The sequence below is a fragment of the Notolepis coatsorum genome (assembly GCF_963971535.1).
Source record: "Notolepis coatsorum genome assembly, chromosome: 1".
NCBI classification, from domain to species: domain Eukaryota; kingdom Metazoa; phylum Chordata; class Actinopteri; order Aulopiformes; family Paralepididae; genus Notolepis; species Notolepis coatsorum.
The window spans coordinates 262,674,153-262,687,106 of record NC_140165.1 but is presented as its reverse complement, the minus strand read 5'-3'; positions in this window follow the sequence as shown (position 1 = coordinate 262,687,106).

Genomic DNA, 12,954 nt, shown 5'->3' with positions numbered 1-12,954 from the left:
CTGAGCAGACACCATGTTCTGTCTCATCCCCTTTTACTGTGGGACTGTGTCAGTATGTGTATGTGAAGGTTTACTCTGTAAAAAACATGACAAGCTTAACAAGTGATTTTTTTTAATTATTATTCTAGTATCAATACTTTTTAAAATGGTTTCATGATGTTTTTTAAGTCAAAATATGTTTGATCATTTTGTTTGTTTCAGTAAACATGAAACACACAACGTACACGCTAGGTCCAGTACATTGACCATGACGTAAGCTTGACTCCGGTGTTGATTTTCATGTTTTATGATTATTTCTTCAAAAATGTTATTCACATTTACATATCTTACAGTTACATATCTTGAAACCTGATTAATCCTTTACCAGTACAGTACAATCAGCTGACTTAAAATGAAAATCCACTCTAAAATATAAGTAACAAATGATATTCCTATAATGCAGCTTTGATTTGTGAATATAAACAAGCCTGTCCTGAAGACAATACTCAGAGCTGCTCCATAGACAGTGAATAGTGGAACAACTCCTTGTGATTCAGACCGGTAAACCCTGTACATCTCAGTAAAACTAACTTGGAAGTAACAGCTCAAACAAATGTCACAGAGTGGATTTAATAGTAATAATAATAATAACTTTATTTGAACCTGGGATCACAGGATCCACAGGCGGCCGCACTAACCAGCTGAGCTAAAAGGTCCGACCTGTTAGCAGGTGCTGGTTGACTGTAGTTTACACTAACCAGCTGAGCTAAAGGGTCCAACCTGTTAGCATTATGCTAGTTGACTGTAGTTTACACTAACCAGCTGAGCTAAAGGCTCCAACCTGTGAGCAGGTGCTGGTTGACTATAGTTTACACTAACCAGCTGAGCTAAAGGCTCCGACCTGTTAGCAGGTGCTGGTTGACTGTAGTTTACACTAACCAGCTGAGCTAAAGGGTCCAACCTGTTAGCATTATGCTAGTTGACTGTAGTTTACACTAACCAGCTGAGCTAAAGGCTCCGACCTGTTAGCAGGTGCTGGTTGACTGTAGTTTACACTAACCAGCTGAGCTAAAGGGTCCAGCCTGTTAGCATGTGATGATGGTTGACTGTAGTTTACACTAACAAGCTGAGCTAAAGGGTCCAACCCGTTAGCAGGTGTTGGTTGACTGTAGTTTACACTAACCAGCTGAGCTAAAGGGTCCAACCTGTTAGCATGTGCTGGTTGACTGTAGTTTACACTAACCAGCTGAGCTAAAGGGTCAGACCCGTTAGCAGGTGCTGGTTGACTGTAGTTTACACTAACCAGCTGAGCTAAAGGGTCCAACCCGTTAGCAGGTGTTGGTTGACTGTAGTTTACACTAACCAGCTGAGCTAAAGGGTCCAACCTGTTAGCAGGTGCTGGTTGACTGTAGTTTACACTAACCAGCTGAGCTAAAGGGTCCAGCCTGTTAGCATGTGATGGTTGACTGTAGTTTACACTAACCAGCTGAGCTAAAGGGTCCAACCTGTTAGCATGTGCTAGTTGACTGTGACTGACTCCTCACTAGTTTACACTACTATGAGGCCACAATGTCTGCCACTCATTCATTATAAATGGACCAACTCCAAAAACGTTGAAGAGTCTTGAGGGAGACATCTATGTTTACAGTATATATATTGACTTGACCATCCAAGATCATTGGAATAGCACAAAATTCATAAATATTTTCACTTAAAAATATATTTAGAAAGAAAGTATCTTTAAGCCTGTAAAAAAAACACTTGTTACTATGCTTCCTGTTTTTTGCAGTGTACAACTTGAGTCTCAGTGGTTTGATACCTGATGTATGAGTTCCTATTAAAGAAACAAACCACCACGACAAGGACAGGGGGGGAAATATGAACATGAGACTGGGTTTTATGCTTTCATAAATACAATTATGTGGATTTATAAAGAAATAAAAAAGGTATTTTTCTTGAAGAGATGTTTGTTGAGTTTTTCAGATACACATGGACTATTTCACTGTTATCACCTAATGTATTTAACTTTCTTCTGTCTTATCTTTACTATCCAACTATCTACCTTTGTCTTATCTTAAATATCTAACTCTTTACACTTGTCTCATCTTAAATATCTAACTCTCTACCTTTGTCTCATCTTAAATATCTAACTCTCTACCTTTGTTTCATCTTAAATATCTAACTCTCTACCTTTGTCTCATCTTAAATATCTAACTCTCTACCTTTGTTTCATCTTAAATATCTAACTCTCTACCTTTGTCTCATCTTAAATATCTAACTCTACCTCTGTCTTATCTTAAATATCTAACTTTACCTTTATCTTAAATATCTAACTCTACATCTGTCTTATCTTAAATATCTAACTCTACCTTTATCTTAAATATCTAACTACCTCTGTCTTATGTTTAATATCTAACTCTCTACCATAGTCTTATCTTAAATATCTAACTTTCTCATATATTCTTAACTATCTTGTTTTTCCTCAGGACAGAAGTATCGTTCAGAGCTTTAGAAAACATTTAATAGTTATTTAAATGTTTTTTTTAAATAAACCTGTATTTATCAGCAGAGCATGTGAGGGGAGTTTGAGTGGTACCTAACTAAGGAGCACATTTTAATTATTATTGCTTGTATCACTCCAGGCCGCCCGCTCACATTCTGCAGATGATTTCACATGTGGCCAAAGCACATTTATTATTATGCTATTATGGGGAAACTTTTATAGAAAGATTATAGGCAAATTACTCATAAGTTCATTGTCAATTTACCCACCCGTTACTTTGGAGTTGAAAGACACAGAGACCGGGCTTCACTCACTGTGCTTGGGAAATACATGTGCATGCGTTGCTCTTTCCATTGTTATTCCAATAATAAAATCATGACCGAGGTCACGTTGCTAGCCTGCATAGCCCATGCTCGTTAACCTTGGAAGGTAGTAGTTTCAGGAGAAGTTTTGCACGGGCACAGTGGAAATGACAGTATATTAATATAATAAATTATAATAATAAATTGTATTTCTAGTGCACTTTTCGTTCACTAGGATCCCAAAGTGCTACAGGGTTAAAATATAGTTAAAAACAGAGTGTGCCGCCCATTGGTACACGACGAGGACTCCGAGTTCTTTAATTACAGATGGCTGTTTATTGATGCAAATCACGTTCATCACCACCGTAGAACTACAATTGCAGGAAATAATAACAGTCAATACTCATACAATTCAGTCAATAGAATTACAAAAACAAAACGAAAAGTGTGAATAAACTTTACGAACCACTTTGGCCTGCTTGCAGCTCAATGGGAGGGGTTTATCTTCAAAACTCTAGTACTTTAGTCTAGTCTGGACACGTTCTGCCAGATCTGCTCAAAACTACGGCAAGTCAGAGCGTGAGACAGGACGTTATACGTCACAAGAGATAAAATGAAATATAAAAATAAACATGCGCCCTCTATAGGCGACAGCTGCATTTACACTCCCACCAATCACATAACATGTGATTTTCGACATAACCTTTTAAAACATCAGGAACCCTTTAAAATTGGGAACTCTTTAAACAAACCAAATACACAAAAACAAAAAACAAAAAGGTTTCAATGAGCCTTTACTCTGCTTCCAGTAATAGTACCATTTTGTGTATGGCTCTCTCTAAATAATGTGGCTGAGATATGCGTGCGCCTTTGTTGTCTAGTGTTGTGTCACTGACTAACAGCTTAACTCTTCTGACCCTATTGTCAGCAGCTAACTTCCACTGATTTCTTGGCAAGTTCTCATCTTGCTGGTATTTCTCCTGTCCTTGGTCCATTTTCTTCTGTGTTGCAGATTAAGCAGGTACTCCTTTCTCCACCTAGTCCGGAACTCATTTGACAGGAACTGAACTCTCTTCCATCTTTTCTGAAGATAGAAGTCTTCTTTCACAAACTCTCCTGGTTTTGTTTTCTCTCCTTGTTGATGAGAATGTCTCTCTCTTTGTCGATGATGTCTCTCTCCAGGTCTCTCTCCTTGTTGAGAAGGGCTCTCTCCTTGTTGAGAAGGTCTCTCTCCTTGTTGAGAAGGGCTCTCTCCTTGTTGAGAAGGGCTCTCTCCTTGTTGAGACGGGCTCTCTCCTTGTTGAGACGGGCTCTCTCCTTGTTGAGAAGGGCTCTCTCCTTGTTGAGACGGGCTCTCTCCTTGTTGAGAAGGGCTCTCTCCTTGTTGAGACGGGCTCTCTCCTTGTTGAGAAGGGCTCTCTCCTTGTTGAGACGGGCTCTCTCCTTGTTGAGAAGGGCTCTCTCCTTGTTGAGAAGGGCTCTCTCCTTGTTGAGAAGGGCTCTCTCCTTGTTGAGACGGGCTCTCTCCTTGTTGAGAAGGGCTCTCTCCTTGTTGAGAAGGGCTCTCTCCTTGTTGAGACAGGCTCTCTCCTTGTTGAGAAGGGCTCTCTCCTTGTTGATTCTCATCTTCATTCTTCACACCGTTTGCTGTGGCAGTGCATGGCTCTTGTCCAGTCAGAATGACAGGCTCTTCCTGTTCCTCTCGCTCACTCTCTCCTTGTTGAGAAGGGCTCTCTCCTTGTTGAGACGGGCTCTCTCCTTGTTGAGAAGGGCTCTCTCCTTGTTGAGACGGGCTCTCTCCTTGTTGAGACGGGCTCTCTCCTTGTTGAGACGGGCTCTCTCCTTGTTGAGAAGGGCTCTCTCCTTGTTGAGACGGGCTCTCTCCTTGTTGAGAAGGGCTCTCTCCTTGTTGAGACGGGCTCTCTCCTTGTTGAGACGGGCTCTCTCCTTGTTGAGACGGGCTCTCTCCTTGTTGAGACGGGCTCTCTCCTTGTTGAGAAGGGCTCTCTCCTTGTTGAGACGGGCTCTCTCCTTGTTGAGAAGGGCTCTCTCCTTGTTGAGAAGGGCTCTCTCCTTGTTGAGACGGGCTCTCTCCTTGTTGAGAAGGGCTCTCTCCTTGTTGAGAAGGGCTCTCTCCTTGTTGAGACGGGCTCTCTCCTTGTTGAGAAGGGCTCTCTCCTTGTTGAGAAGGGCTCTCTCCTGGGGGGACCGAGGGGGAGCATGTAGGTGATGAAGAGGGTGGGACCGAGGGGGAGCATGTAGGTGATGAAGAGGGTGGGACCGAGGGGGAGCATGTAGGTGATGAAGAGGGTGGGACCGAGGGGGAGCATGTAGGTGATGAAGAGGGTGGGACCGAGGGGGAGCATGTAGGTGATGAAGAGGGTGGGACCGAGGGGGAGCATGTAGGTGATGAAGAGGGTGGGACCGAGGGGGAGCATGTAGGTGATGAAGAGGGTGGGACCGAGGGGGAGCATGTAGGTGATGAAGAGGGTGGGACCGAGGGGGAGCATGTAGGTGATGAAGAGGGTGGGACCGAGGGGGAGCATGTAGGTGATGAAGAGGGTGGGACCGAGGGGGAGCATGTAGGTGATGAAGAGGGTGGGACCGAGGGGGAGCATGTAGGTGATGAAGAGGGTGGGACCGAGGGGGAGCATGTAGGTGATGAAGAGGGTGGGACCGAGGGGGAGCATGTAGGTGATGAAGAGGGTGGGACCGAGGGGGAGCATGTAGGTGATGAAGAGGATGGGACTGAGGGGGAGCATGTAGGTGATGAAGAGGATGGGACCGAGGGGGAGCATGTAGGTGATGAAGAGGGTGGGACCGAGGGGGAGCATGTAGGGGATGAAGAGGATGGGACCGAAAACCGACCCCTGCAGAACACCACAGGTGACAGGGAGCAGCCTGGACTTGTGTCCTCCCAGTGAGACATATTCAGTCCTGCCTAAGAGCTACACTGCAGTGCATGGTCCGACGGTCCAACAGTGCTGTGGAGGCACTCCAGGAGGATGGTGTGGTCCGCAGTGTCCAACGCCGCTGTCAGATCGAGGAGGATGAGGAGTGATGGTGATCCTGCGTCAGCGGTCATCAGCAGGTCAGTCGTCATTATTACTGCATCTTCTCCTGCATATCTCATCTCCTCCACACTCCAATGCCTTGAGACAGCCACATTTCATAACCTGGTCAGACCTGGCTGGGACTGTTGTATCGTCATGGTTTAGCTTGTGTACCACAGTTGCTGGTGTGAATTCTGAAAGGTTGCCTAGCAACCAGAGAGTTTACAATAAATGTAATGGGGACACAAACCCAACCATACCATACCATGCTAGACCATGACTAGCCCCAGCCGGGCTGAACATAGCTAATGGAGACACAGACCCAACCATACCATACCATGCTAGATGGGAAAAGTGCAGAGAGACATTTCATCGGCGACTCAGTGCATGAGTGTGTGTGTTCCTGTGGGTCGCCCATCTCGCGTGTGTGTGTTAAAAAACTGCATGACAAATAAAGACTTCTAGTCTAACAATTAATTACCATGGCTAGCCCCAGCCAGGCTGAACATAGCTAATGGAGACAAGGCACAAGTTACCGAAACCACTCACATCGACTCCAGTGTTGGCTTTTGCAATGGAGCGAAGTCAGAGCGTTCTTTCTTCCTCAGGTGGAGGAGGAGCGGTGAGGAGCAGAACAGAGAGGAGGAGGAGCGGTGAGGAGCAGAACAGAGAGGAGGAGGAGCGGTGAGGAGCAGAACAGAGAGGAGGAGGAGCGGTGAGGAGCAGAACAGAGAGGAGGATGGAGAGAGCAGCTCAGGTGGAGGAGGAGCGGTGAGGAGCAGAACAGAGAGGAGGATGGAGAGCAGCTCAGGTGGAGGAGGAGCGGTGAGGAGCAGAACAGAGAGGAGGATGGAGAGCAGCTCAGGTGGAGGAGGAGCGGTGAGGAGCAGAACAGAGAGGAGGATGGAGAGAGCAGCTCAGGTGGAGGAGGAGCGGTGAGGAGCAGAACAGAGAGGAGGATGGAGAGCAGCTCAGGTGGAGGAGGAGCGGTGAGGAGCAGAACAGAGAGGAGGATGGAGGTGGAACACACTGAGCTGGAGCTGCTGAGCTCGTTCAAGTTCAAGTTCAAGTTTCACGTTTGTTTATTATTTGTCAAAAATACAGAATACTTTATGATGTGCTTGTTTCTGTATGAGCCCCTGAGAGTGTGCTACATACAATAAAAAGAAAGTAAGTAAAAAAAAAAGGTAAGTAAAGTCAATATACATATATACAATATACAATACAGAGTAAAATGAGTAACAGTGGGTCTCATTCCCGAAAATTTTTCAAAGATATATTCTGGAAGACTTATCTTGGAACTACTGAGACATAATCTATGACAAGTACACTCTGAGTCCTGAACGTGCTGGAGATATGTCTTAAGTGGCTGAAACGGTTGCAGAAATTATATGATCTGATATCTGCTTGGAGAATGGCATTCTGTCGTAAACTCCAAATCGCGTTCCCGTTCAGCTCATTTGCATACAAAACACAGCCTCCATAGCTCCTTATAAGGCAACTGGTGACGCAGCTGTGTGAAATGGAATGGCGGAAGTGCTTTGCGAGCCGCGTGATTACGAAACCTAGCGTCAGTCAGTGCTATTCAGAGAGCGTCTCCGAGAAATGCGGCTAGGTTTCGTAATCACGCTTGCGCCCATCAAAACTAGATTTGATTAATGTATTGGCATCATATACAGCTCGCGGTACACACCTGCCGCAGCGCGCGCGCACACACAGACACACACACGCGCGCGCGTGCAGTACTGTATATGAATGAATGAATGACATATAATATATATAGCCTACGGCGGGCGTAATGAATGAACGCAGTATATGGCTTATTATTCCATAATTAAGTCTATAGGCTACTGTTCATTCGTAGGCGCACACAAGACTTGTTATGGAATATTAATGCAGTCTATTTCCACCGATTAGTTTTAGTTCTTATTTATTTATCCACTGTCATTTCAGTGTTGTGTTGGTGTATAGGCTATATAGTGTATTTCAATATAAGTTTAATTGATTAATGATATATTCGAAGGAATGCAGGTTTATAGCTATATCAACCCCCTCCAATGTACAGTAAATGACCAAGTATGGTTTTGTCAATATTCCAATGTACAGTTTTGCTTGTACAGTGTAAGTCTATCCCCCACCCACCCCTACCCAACCTCCTCCAACAGTTTCTACGTCAAATGTACTCTCTTTTCTGGACTCTTTTTGTATCACAAACAGTACTGTATTTGCAAATCTGGTATGTCATAAATGTATAGATGTAGCAGTACTGTCTATCTGTGTCATGTGTGTCATATATGTTATGATGAATTGAAAATGGGGGACCCTGATGTAAACAAGACGAAATTCTTTCTCTGGTCTGCATCCCCTTATGTAATTGAGCTGTACTGTACTGTACCCATTCTGCAATCTGTTAATAAAGTTTTCAATCAATCAATCAAACAAAGGTCTGTCCCATTGTATACCAATCAATGGGATACATTGCATGTTGACCTGCATTCTTTCAAATGTATATAATTAATCATTAAAACAGATGTGTAACAAATAAGAAATACAAATTCCACAGAAGGCATTAAATTATAATTATTTTCAATCATTTCACAATAATTGCATAATTGTGTTTGAATATCTGAGTAATTATTTGTCCAAAATAGCTGGTTCAGATATGGTTAATCCAGCTGCCCTGTGATCAGATGAATCCATATTATTTATTTTTCCGACATCAAATTCGTAATTTCTTATCGTACAAATATTGTCATATTTATTTTAATTATGATTAAGTAATTAATTCCAAGGAGGCCTGTAGCGTTGACGTGAAGGAATCACTATGAGAACACAGTCTGTCAAGTTATAATAACATTTTAAATTAGTCAATCAATCATGAGATTTGATCATGGGCTGATAGCATATTTAAGTGTGCTCCTCAGCACTCTTAGATCTGCTCTCAAATAAGATCTCAGGAAAATTTGAGGACTCCCACTCCCAGCCCTAATATGTCTTAAATAGGCCGAAATCTGGCTAAGACGAAATATTTTGTCGTAACTTCGTTCGAGAATGAGACCCAGTGAGGTACAATGCAGAGGTACAACACATCTGTGGATTGCCGCTGGTGAAAACCTTGTTCCCCCGTTTGGAGCTGCGCCTCGTTTACCCGCTTTACGCGTTTGCGCTTTGGAGTCTCGGCCAGAGCACCACCCGCAGCCGTGGCAGGCCCCGCGCCTCCCGATCCTGCACCTCGGGAGCCCCACATCGCCTGGTCCTCCGGCACCATCAGGGGGTGGAGCCCCTCCTGTCATGCCCAGTGTCTTCAGGCGGCGTCCAGTCCTTCGCCCCGGGGTTCCCCTTGTGTCCCTGTCTCTAGCCCCCTCTCCGGGCCTCTGTCTCCGTCTCCGGCCTCCCTCGCCGGTTCCCTGTTCCTTTCTCCGGCCCCCCTCACCGGGTCCCTGTCCCCGTTTCCAGCCTCCCTCACCGGTCCTCTGTCCCCGTCTCCGGTCCCCCTCTCCGGGCCTCTGTCTCTGTCCCCCTCTCCAGTGCCCCTGATCGCCGGCTTCCTTCTGTCCCATCCGGGCAGGCCGGGGCCGAGTGGGTCGCCGGGTGGCTCCCGTGGAGGGGGGGGTACTGTGAGGATTGGTTCATTCCCCGCCACACGCTTCTTAAGGTACTGTGATGATTGTCATGTGACATGTGCGCCCAATCGCGTGATGCCTGTGTCTTTGCCCATTTCCGCCTCGAACGGCATGCAAATTACCTAACGCCTAGTTTATCACTGGTTAAGCTTAGGCGACTCTTTCGAAGTTGGTTAAGGTTAGAGTTTGGAATCAGGGCTGGTGTTCAATCGCCCTGCTCTAAGACAAACTCTAACCTTAACCTTAACTTAACTTCGAAAGAGTGCCTACGCTTAACCAGTGAAAGAAACAGGCATCACACGATTGGCCGCACATGTCACACGACCAGAAACGTCAGTGGCCATTAGAGTCTTCATCACGTTATCACTTGACTCTGTCGTATTTATTTTCTCTGTGTCTTCAAAACTTCTTAGTTTGGTTTTGAACTCTGCAAACGTTATATTTGCTTATATGTGGGCCACGTGTATTGTGAATGGCCGAAACACATCTGGTAGTCCTTTTAATATCATCGATATCAACAGTCTGTCACTTAACATTTCACCTGCGTTACGTAGCGCTGTGATGGCGGTTTCCGCTCGTATGATATAGTCTGTAACACTTTCGCTACCCGTCTTCCGGAGCGACGTTAGCATGGTGTACAAGTTAATTATCCGGGGTTTTCCCCTCCCGGCATAATACTGCCTTCATATTTTCAAGGCTCTCTCGCTTCATCTGGCGCATCCCTCATAATTAATGAAAGGCTCTTGTCGTCTAGCTGTTGGATTAGCTCTGCGTAGGCATCCGCATTTTTCTTTGCGTCTGTCGCTACCTCTTCTTCACCATTCGGTTGTCCCAGGATAGTTTTCTTCAACCCTAATAGGTGAAGGTGCCCCAACACTTTAGTCTCCCATAGTTCATACTTAGTCTCATCTCCGTCGAACATCAGCGAGGCAACCGGCTTGTTCCTCGATGTTCCATGTTAGCTTGTCTTGCTATCCCGTTAGCATGCGGTCCCTTGGGACTTTCTAACGTTTGTTAAATATCATTAATTCTCTCCGAATGGCTCCTGGGCCCATAACCTGTTAAGATAATGACTGCAGCTTATCTTTGCGTTGCATTTCGGAGGAAATGAATCGATGAGAGACGATGAATTCACATTGGTCATAAACATTGTTGCAGCGTGCACCTGCTACTCCAAGGTGCAGCTGAGAGGAAGAGAGAGAGAGCTGAGCAGGTGGACACACCCCTTTTATAAGCTCAGCACTGTGAAACAGATGTGCGCCTCTACCTTTAGTTAGAGCGCCCCATAGTGTTACAACAACATTACTGCACTTATGATATATACAGAGAACACATTGATATATATATATATATATATAGTACATAATAGCACAACTGAGGACATTTTACCTTTACTCTTAACAGTTACTATGCTGAGTAAATTGTAATGAACCAAAGGAGAATATAATTTATTATTATTAGTTATTTTCTTTCCATCATTGCAGGTGAATAACACCATGCTAACATTGACCAGACGTCACGTGAAATAGTCTACCCATATAACTCTGTATGATGCATGTACAATAGTGCTGGATATATACATTTATATATTTATATTTATTGCATGTATATATATATATATATCCATATCTGTCTGAATATACCTGCATATATATATATATACACGTATTCTCACCAAACCGTTTTGGTTGGGATCTTCAGTTCTCAGTATGCGCTGTGTACCGAACGAATGCAACATTACTTTAAGATAAACTGGGACAGAGCCAGAGACTAGGTCTGTCAGGAAGAAACTGGTCAAGGAACAAGATACCTTTATTGCCACACAACCAGGTTGGTGGTGGTATTTGTGAAATGTGGAAGATTGGGTAACTGGACAGAGAGGGAGGAGGGAGGAGGAGTTTGTTTCAAGTTTCAAGTTTGTTTATTATTTGTCACATATAAAATAGTTTCCAGTTTCAAGTTTGATTGATTGATTGAATATGTATAATACACAATAATCAATATACAGGAGGAGGGGTGACAATTGAGTTTATGTCAACACTCTAGGATTGTGCTTACTGGATGAGATAAAGAAGTGGCCCTGGCACTGTTAATTATATTGTTAAATTCAGATCAACTCTTTGAGATAGAGACGATGCACTTGCAATCTGCATATGGCTCGCCGACAACAAACTATCATTACACATGGGCAAAACAGAGTCCATTCTCTTCGGTTCAAATAACAAACTCAGCAAGACCGACGGCTTCTCGGTTACAGTGGGTGACAATATTATCACAAGGAAAGATGAAATTACCTACCTGGGTTCCATCCTAGAGGCTAATCTTTCCTGTGACAAAATGGCATCCAATGTAATAAAAAAAAGTCAACCAACGAACGCGATTCTTGTACCGGATCTCCTCTCTGGTAAACAAGAATACCCTGAAGACTCTAGCAGGAGCACTCATTCAAGGGTACTACGACTATGCTTGCACCTCATGGTACCAAAGCACCTCAAAGGCACTAAAAAACAAATTACAAACATCTCAAAACAAGCTAGTCAGACTACTACTTGACCTGACTCCTAGAACCCACCTCACCCCTGCCCACTTTGACAACCTAGGATGGCTTAGAGTAGACGACAGAGTACAGCAACTTGCAATGGGCCTGGTCTACAAGATACACTACGCGACCAAGGTACCCATGTACATGTCAAAATACTTCCCAAAGGTCAGTGAATACCACGATCACAACACCAGAGGGAGCTCCACAAATCATGTAAAACCCAGATTCGGCTCAAACAAGGGACTAAACACGTTTCGCAATTATGCCACATCAATGTGGAACGCCCTACCTAAAGCTGTAAAGGAATGTGAATCACTACCCAACTTCAAAAACACTCTCAAAAAACACCTACGTGAGACTGCAATTCGAAACTGGCCCCTACAAATGTCCTAACCTAGTTGTACAGTAAATGACCAAGTAAGGCTTTGTCAATATTCCAATGCACAGTGTAAAATGTGTGTGTGTCCCCTACCCAACCCCCCCCCCCCCCACCTCCAATGTACAGCCCTCACCCAACCCCACCCCACCCAACCAACCTCCTCCAATGTACAGTTTCTACGCCAAATGTATATACACTCCTTTTCTGGACACTTTTGTATCACAAACAGTACTGTATTTGCAAATCTGATATGTCATAAATGTATAGATGTAGCAGTACTGTCTATCTGTATGTCATGTATGTCATATGTTATGATGAATTGAAAATGGGGGACCCTGATGTAAACAAGACGAAAGTCTTTTTCTGGTCTGCATCCCCTTAACAATTGTATGTATTGAGCTGTACTGTACTGTACCCATTCTGCAATCTGTTAATAAACAAACAAACAATACAGTACAGCTCAATAAACACAATTGTTAAGGGCATGCAGACCAGATAAATACTTTCGTCGAACTATCCTACATGTCTGTGATCAGTACATCTACATATAACTATCCTACATGTCTGTGATCA